Source organism: Etheostoma spectabile, chromosome 16 (assembly GCF_008692095.1).
Source record: "Etheostoma spectabile isolate EspeVRDwgs_2016 chromosome 16, UIUC_Espe_1.0, whole genome shotgun sequence".
In the NCBI taxonomy this organism is placed as follows: Eukaryota; Metazoa; Chordata; class Actinopteri; order Perciformes; family Percidae; genus Etheostoma; species Etheostoma spectabile.
In genome coordinates, this window is record NC_045748.1 from 18,703,918 (window position 1) to 18,710,873 (window position 6,956).

The 6,956-nt window shown below is 39.6% G+C and overlaps 1 long non-coding RNA gene across 2 annotated transcripts in view; it reads right to left on the reverse strand.

The window, feature by feature from the left end:
• LOC116704294 (uncharacterized) overlaps window positions 1-6,956 on the reverse strand; it is a 125,303-nt gene that overhangs the window by 28,948 nt on the left and 89,399 nt on the right. The window lies entirely within an intron of this gene.

Consider the following 6,956-nt stretch of genomic DNA (forward strand, 5'->3'; position numbering starts at 1 on the left):
GAGCTGAAGGTTCGAGTTGCCAAACGTCAGCCTCAAAACCTTAATGACTTTGAGAAGATCTGCGAAAAAGGAGTGGGACAAAATTCTTCCTGAGATGTGTGCAAACCTGGTGGCCAACTACAAGAAACATCTGACCCCTGTGATTGCCAACAAGGGTTTTGACACCAAGTACTAAGTCATGTTTTGCAGAGGAGTCAAATACGTATTTCCCTCATTAAAATGCAAATCAATTTATAACATTTTTGGCATGCATTTTTCTGGATTTTTTTGTTGTTATTCTGTTTCTCACTGTTCAAATAAGTCTACCATTAGAATTATAGACCAACTATTTCTTTGTCATTTGGAAAATGTACAAAATCAGCAGGGGATCAAATATTTTTTCCCCCCTAACTGTACATACATACATAGCTCAAATCCACCAGGACCTTCATGGGTAAGCAAGAAATTCAGCAGTAGAAGAAAAGTTAAATTAAAGCTACAACTGCTCCAGTATATACAGTAGAAAACATTCTTACAGACCACTAAGCATCAATACAGATACCTTAGGGTACTAACTTATACGCAGCCTGCTTCTTTTTTTGTAAAATAGCAAGTCTCATCTCTACCAGCTTGTAACAGTGTAGTAATAGCAAAACGTTTCTATAAGTTATAAATTTGAAATGTTTTCAAAGGTAAAAATACTTAAAAATTTCTGAAAGGCCAATCATTACTAAATTCAGAAACAGATGTTTATTACTACTGCTATACAGCAGAACAAATTACCTTATATTTTTTTTAGCCTTTGATCTGTCACGTCTGGTGATCAGCGCACTGTTCTTTACTCAGCTGTCCACCAGGCTTAAGTGTCTCTGTGAAGTCACCTTGTCTGAAATTCAGCTTTAAACTGTATGTAGGGTATTTTGCTTCAAACTACATTTATTCAGGGGAAGGTTTTCTCACAGCTCTCACAGCAATTTTTACATTAAATATTTGTGTTATGGGCCACATTGAGTGATTACTAACTTCCTCCTGTTTAGTTTGCATTGTTATTCCTACAGGAATATGAAACCTTATATTTTCTTTTCCAGGTTTCAATTAGCATCTAAATACACAATTAACTACTGCAGTTGACTAAATCAATACCTTCCCAGAAAGCATCCAAATAAGCACGAGATGTAGTCAGGTCGGTTTTCAGTTCTGTCGTTAGTTTACCACAAACACAAGGGGACTTGAGAGCATCAGATCTTATAATAATTTGAAAATTGAAAAACTATTTCATGGTTTCAGGCAGTATGAATCACTGTTTGAAATGTTTGAGACAAAAAAAAATGACTTTACCATTTGTAATGCAGTTTTAAGCACATTCTTTCCCTCAGTTTCATGTCAAAGGCACACTGTGCACAACCAGCAAACACTAATGCCAGCTATGACCAGGGTTGCAAATCTCCTTCTTTCAATCCCTTTTCCCCTGTTCTTTTTTTAAGAGCGAACACTACAAAATCAATTCAGCAGTGAGGAATGGAAACAGGACTTGCATTTTGAAGTTGGTTTAACCTTGCAGTGACACCTATTGCAGATGCTTTGAAATGGTTGAGAAGAATAGTTTCCGCATGGTGGGATCTGCAATTAGGCGGCACATCTGCACCAGCAGCAGCACCCCAGCATCCCCTCAACTTTTGCATCTGGTATGCTCGGCGCCCACTGTTGGTTGGCAGCCAACACAAACTGTTCCCGTTGCATAAATGTAAATAATTATATGAGATGAATTTCAACTGGGCAGTTAGATGGATTTCAACTGTGAATATTTCAAGAGTGCCTTGCATTTGACTTTCCAATTGCTATAAGAAGGGACCGTTCAAGGGAGCGAGAGAGACTCGGATACAAGTGACAGGACATGTCGAGCGATGTGAAGAGAAAAAGAAGGATACACAGAACGATGAAAGAAGGGGAGGAGAGATTGGGACAGCCATGAGACAGAAATTTACAACCAGATCATCAATTAACCACTCCAATCATAATGGATCAAGCCATTAAATGTACATTTCTTCTAAACGACCTCCTGACTGACAACAACTACAGATCATGACCTTCGATTGATGGCTTTTGGAACACTATGCAGTCCCAAAGTCTGAGAAGTTCACTGTTTGTCAGTTAATTCGGCACATACGGTCAGGAACAAAACAAATGTCTGCCCTCTCAACTTACATACGTCTCATTAAAAGCAATGCAGTTATTTCAAGCTACAAGACTAATGTCTTGTGCTTTCAACTTGGCAACTTGTTTACCTTGCTCTCGTTTTTCTTGTGCTGAATAGGCACAGAATGTGACCATTAAATATATTGCTGATGGAGAGACAAGGGGAGGGAGACATCAATATTAAAGTGAACTGGAATTACTGCCGGCTGTTATAGGCTCTCTCTGGGTGGCGTCATCTCCAGGTTAAAGAATATATAATTAATTTACACCCAAAGCTATGAACATAATTATGTGATACAACATCAATGTTTACTCAAATGTTACAATACACCAATGCTCTGTGAGATCAAATATTGTCATTGGTAATTCTTTAACGTATGCTTATCTCCCTATATTTATTCAAAATTGGGAAAAGCAGCTATTCACTTCCATTACCATTGCAATTAGCCTCTGTGTAATGAAAAAAACATGTGAAACAACAGGACCCTAGGACATGGCATACTCTATAAAATCCTACTTTCAGCACGTCTGAAAATTAGACCTGAAGTCCCCCCAGAGGGGCTATTAGACAATAAATCCCTGTCATTGACCAGCTTCTGCCCTCTGCTTGCTCATGACTGACGTCCCAGCCTCTTTGAAGTCCCTCGCCACAACAACACCAGCACCACTTCATCTGCTCTAGAAAGACAAAATGTTAAGGTGCCCTTAGTAAGACAGCAGAAAAGAACAGGCAAAGGTTTAAGGGAGGAAAGGGGACCGACAACATTCAAAATAATCCAGATGTTTGGATGTTTGCGTCCCCGTTAACATGTGGAAACATGCCGAGCCGTGGGCCTGCATTAATGATAGGCAGAGGGAATGCTGTGCGATAGGCCGTGGCACATACACACACTCACCCGGGCACATGTGCTAGCAATAAGTTAGCCTCACTGCCACTCTGGTCAGACAAACAGATGGAACTGGGCTGAGGCTCTGTTGCAGAGATTGGAATATTTCCCATTTCAACAATAAAAAGAAAAAGAAGCATGAGAAAACAATTGTCTGCTGTTGTTGGGTTGAATCGAGTTACTTCTGCTAATTCATGCAGCAACAGCGTACTTTTCCTTTTTTATGCTGGTAAAAGTAACATATTAAACTTGTAAAATTGCTCCAAACATGTAGTAGCTGGTGATATGACACATCTTTTTACCTTGTGATTTTGTTTTACACAACATTTTAAGAAAATACACAGTGTAGTGTTTTACTGTTGCTCTCAAGACATTTTATCTAATCATTGATAGTTTCACTAAAAGGGAAAAAAAAACACTGCACGTTGAAACACAAAATTGCAGTGATTAAACTCGGTTAATTAGAGTTTCAAAAAAATGTATGTCTTGTATAGGCCTAATAAATGCGTTTTCTTATTCCAGTGGCAAATTTAGAATAAAATAAGTTAAATTAGAATTTCTTTTGGCAATAAAACTTCTGATACAAAGGAACAATGGTCGTGGTCACTGTGTGCCCTCAAGTATCATTACCAACGTGCTCATGATTGAAAATCATTTTTGTCTGGTGGAGGACTACAATGATGGGTACTTCTGGGTTAATATATAACTCTCATATCTTCAAAAATGGCTGCTTATTAAATCATAATGCTATTTTCATGGAGATTATGCCAATTTAAAATAATTATGCTATTTGACCAAAAAGTGCGTCTTCTTAGCAAAATTGTACCACTCTAGCCAACAGAAAGATCACTCCAGCACAAGTTATATTTTTTGTATACCATTAATATAATCTGTCCTTTCTGTATTATCATTTTGGCAGTTATTCATAGTGTAAAAAAAGTATAACAAGTACATATTTAGCAAGACATGAAAGAACAATTTCCATGTTATTTATGCTGTAAGCACTGGTGGAATGCAATTAAGTACATTTACTCAAGTACTATACTAATATAAAGTCTTTTCATGCCACTTTCTGCTTCTATTCTACTGCATTTCAGGGGGAAATATTACTTTACATTTATAAGTTATATATATTTAATACTATATATTTTTGCACACAAAACACATGTAGTTTGTAAAATATTGTTTTATTATAAATTAAACTATCTAACAATATATTAGCCTACAGTTAAAATAATTAGCTAAATAAACACCTAGATGATTGAGAGAACTGTTTTGATCATTTCCAGTTGCTAAAAATGTGAGGATTTTTCTGCATTGACTACTTTTACTTTTAATACTTTAAGTATATTTTCCTGATGACGCATACATATTTTTACTTAAGTATAATTTTCAATGCAGGACTTTTACTTGTAACAAAGTATTTTACAGGGTGGTATTAGTACTTTTACTTAAGTAAATTAAATGAAAAGTTATTCCACCACTAGCTGTAAGCTGTGTTTGCAAATGAACTAACAGTAATTGCCTAACTGACTTTCTGGCTGGAATAAATAAAATACTTGCCCAGTTGCATGCCTGTCTGTCTCTAACTTCTTTGTTAGACTTGTTGTGTTAAGTGTTTAGAAGAGGCGTTCAGAGCGGTACATTGCATGTGTGTGTTTGGTTGTGTGTTTTGATTGTATCACAGTATATAACAGCAGTGCATTTCAGAGACACTTCAGAGTAATTGGGGATCAGTAAACAGCAGTTACAGTACATACATTGTTGTGTGACTCAAATCTTCGTCACGGAAGTATCACTCCTGGGCATTCAGCAAAGCATGCAGGATACATTCTGAAAAGTGAATTATGTCAACAGTGAAGAAATAACCATTCATAGATATTAACCTTTCAAAAGAGAGAAGAAAGAAACTCTACAATTATCAAAGGAGCAAAGAGAGGAAAGGGGGAAGAGCGTGAGGAGGGTGAATGGAAACATAAAGACTGCATGGAATGCTCTTGCGTGAACTGTAAATGAACCCCTAAACCCCAATCTCCACCTGACAAAATCCGTTCTTTGCCCTGACACACAACCACAAGGAGCCTTGCAGCCAGCGTGCAGGAATGCCATATTAAAGATCACAATTGCATCTCTCTAAATAAATATTTCCATCCCAGGAGGCTGCAGAAATATTATATAATCTAATAATTGAGGATCCTTATGCACTCAATATTTTGTAATCCTGCTTTCTGTGATTGTTTTGGAGGAACGAGGGAATATTTGTAATAATGATACCTGAAACGTATACATTAAGGTCTCAAAAGAAAAGGGTTTAAGATTAGGGTGTGCTTATTTTAAAAAACAAGAAGAGGATAAAAACATGACTCAAGAGCAAAGACATGCAAATTACTTATCTGGGATATTCCTCACAATTTCATTCTAAGTTTGAACTTAATTAGCCAAACATTCAGCCAATAAAAACCCATAGTTGTAACATTTTGTGATGGTCTAACAACATCAAGTTTAACACCTCTCCAGTGTGAAACTGCACTTTGGGCTTTGTGATCTGTCCTCAGCTGTCATCAGTGACACATCACATTTAAACTGTGACTGAACTGACGTAATGATAACCACAGTTGCTTGGTTAGAATGGTATTTAAGCAGCCTAATGCCCTGTTTGTTTTCCTATGTGCTCTCCCAGTGGTGCTCTCAATCTACTGAGGGTGTGTTGAGTGCTGTGATTGGTGTTTTTGTCTGTGCGTGTACGTTCAGAGACACTCCCTCTCCTAAGCTGGGCAGGTCTTCTCTGTGTGTGTGTGTGTGTGTGTCCCTCCTTCATTCAGTCACTCACTTAGTTTCCCTCACTCGTTCTTTTCTTTCCCTTTTTACTTCCCCTCTTGTCTGCATGTTTCCTCCTCCTCCTCCTCCTCCTCTTCCTTTCTTCTCCCTCTCTCCTCCCACTGGGGCTGTTTGCATTCCTGCCAGGAGGGGCGGAGGTGTCTGTGATCCGGGCTCGATGGCCTCCCCTCCATGTTACCCTCCCTCATGTTCACCCTCACCTCCTCCCTGGGAAAATGGGTCCACCCCCCTCCCTGGCAGGGCACCGGCTCCCCTTTGAGTGTGCTGCCAGCCGTGGCAGCAGAGACTTAACATGATTTGTTTGTCTGCTGCTGCGTGTTTGCACCAAACTCTAGCGCCAACCCCCATTACTCCAGCCAGAGATCCAGAAGGCTGGTTAGCTGGTACAGATCTGGAGTGAGGCTCCTGAAGGCGGGGGGCGGAGGGTTAAAGGGGTGTTAAAGAGGGTGAGGTAGGAAAGGTGGGGGGCGTAGAAAGAGATCAGGGTTAAAATGAGTTTGGAATATGATCCACGGGCTGGAAACATTTCTTGAAAATAAGTCGGGCTGCAATGGTCTGGACTATGGATATGTGAGATAGCAGGAAAGCATTCACATACATATACAAAACTATTTCCCTAATCACTCAGTTAGCAAAGATCGAGGGTTTTCCCATTCTTTTTTTTCCCTGGTGTTTTGTAATTGGCTTGCTTCCTGGTGCAGTGGCGGACAGCAGGCACAGAAGCGGCTGCCCAGTCGGCCTATTGATCTTTCATCAGCCCATAGAGTTAAAACTGAAGGCATGAGGGAGAGGCAGCCCCTCTTTTTATGGCAGCCCGCTGGAGCCTGCCTAGGATTGTTCCCTGTTTCCTCAGATTGTTTTTCATTTAGTCAGGGTGCAGCACTGTGCCGCTCTGAGGAGGTGAGGTGAAGTCGCAGACATTTAGGAGAGCACGTAACCGCTACGGTCTGGGTAGGTGGATACAATGGTATAGCAGGGCTCGTTTGCTGATAACATTTTAGTTTCTGTGTATGACAGTGTGTGTGTGTGTGTGTGTGTGTGTGTGTGTGTGTGTGT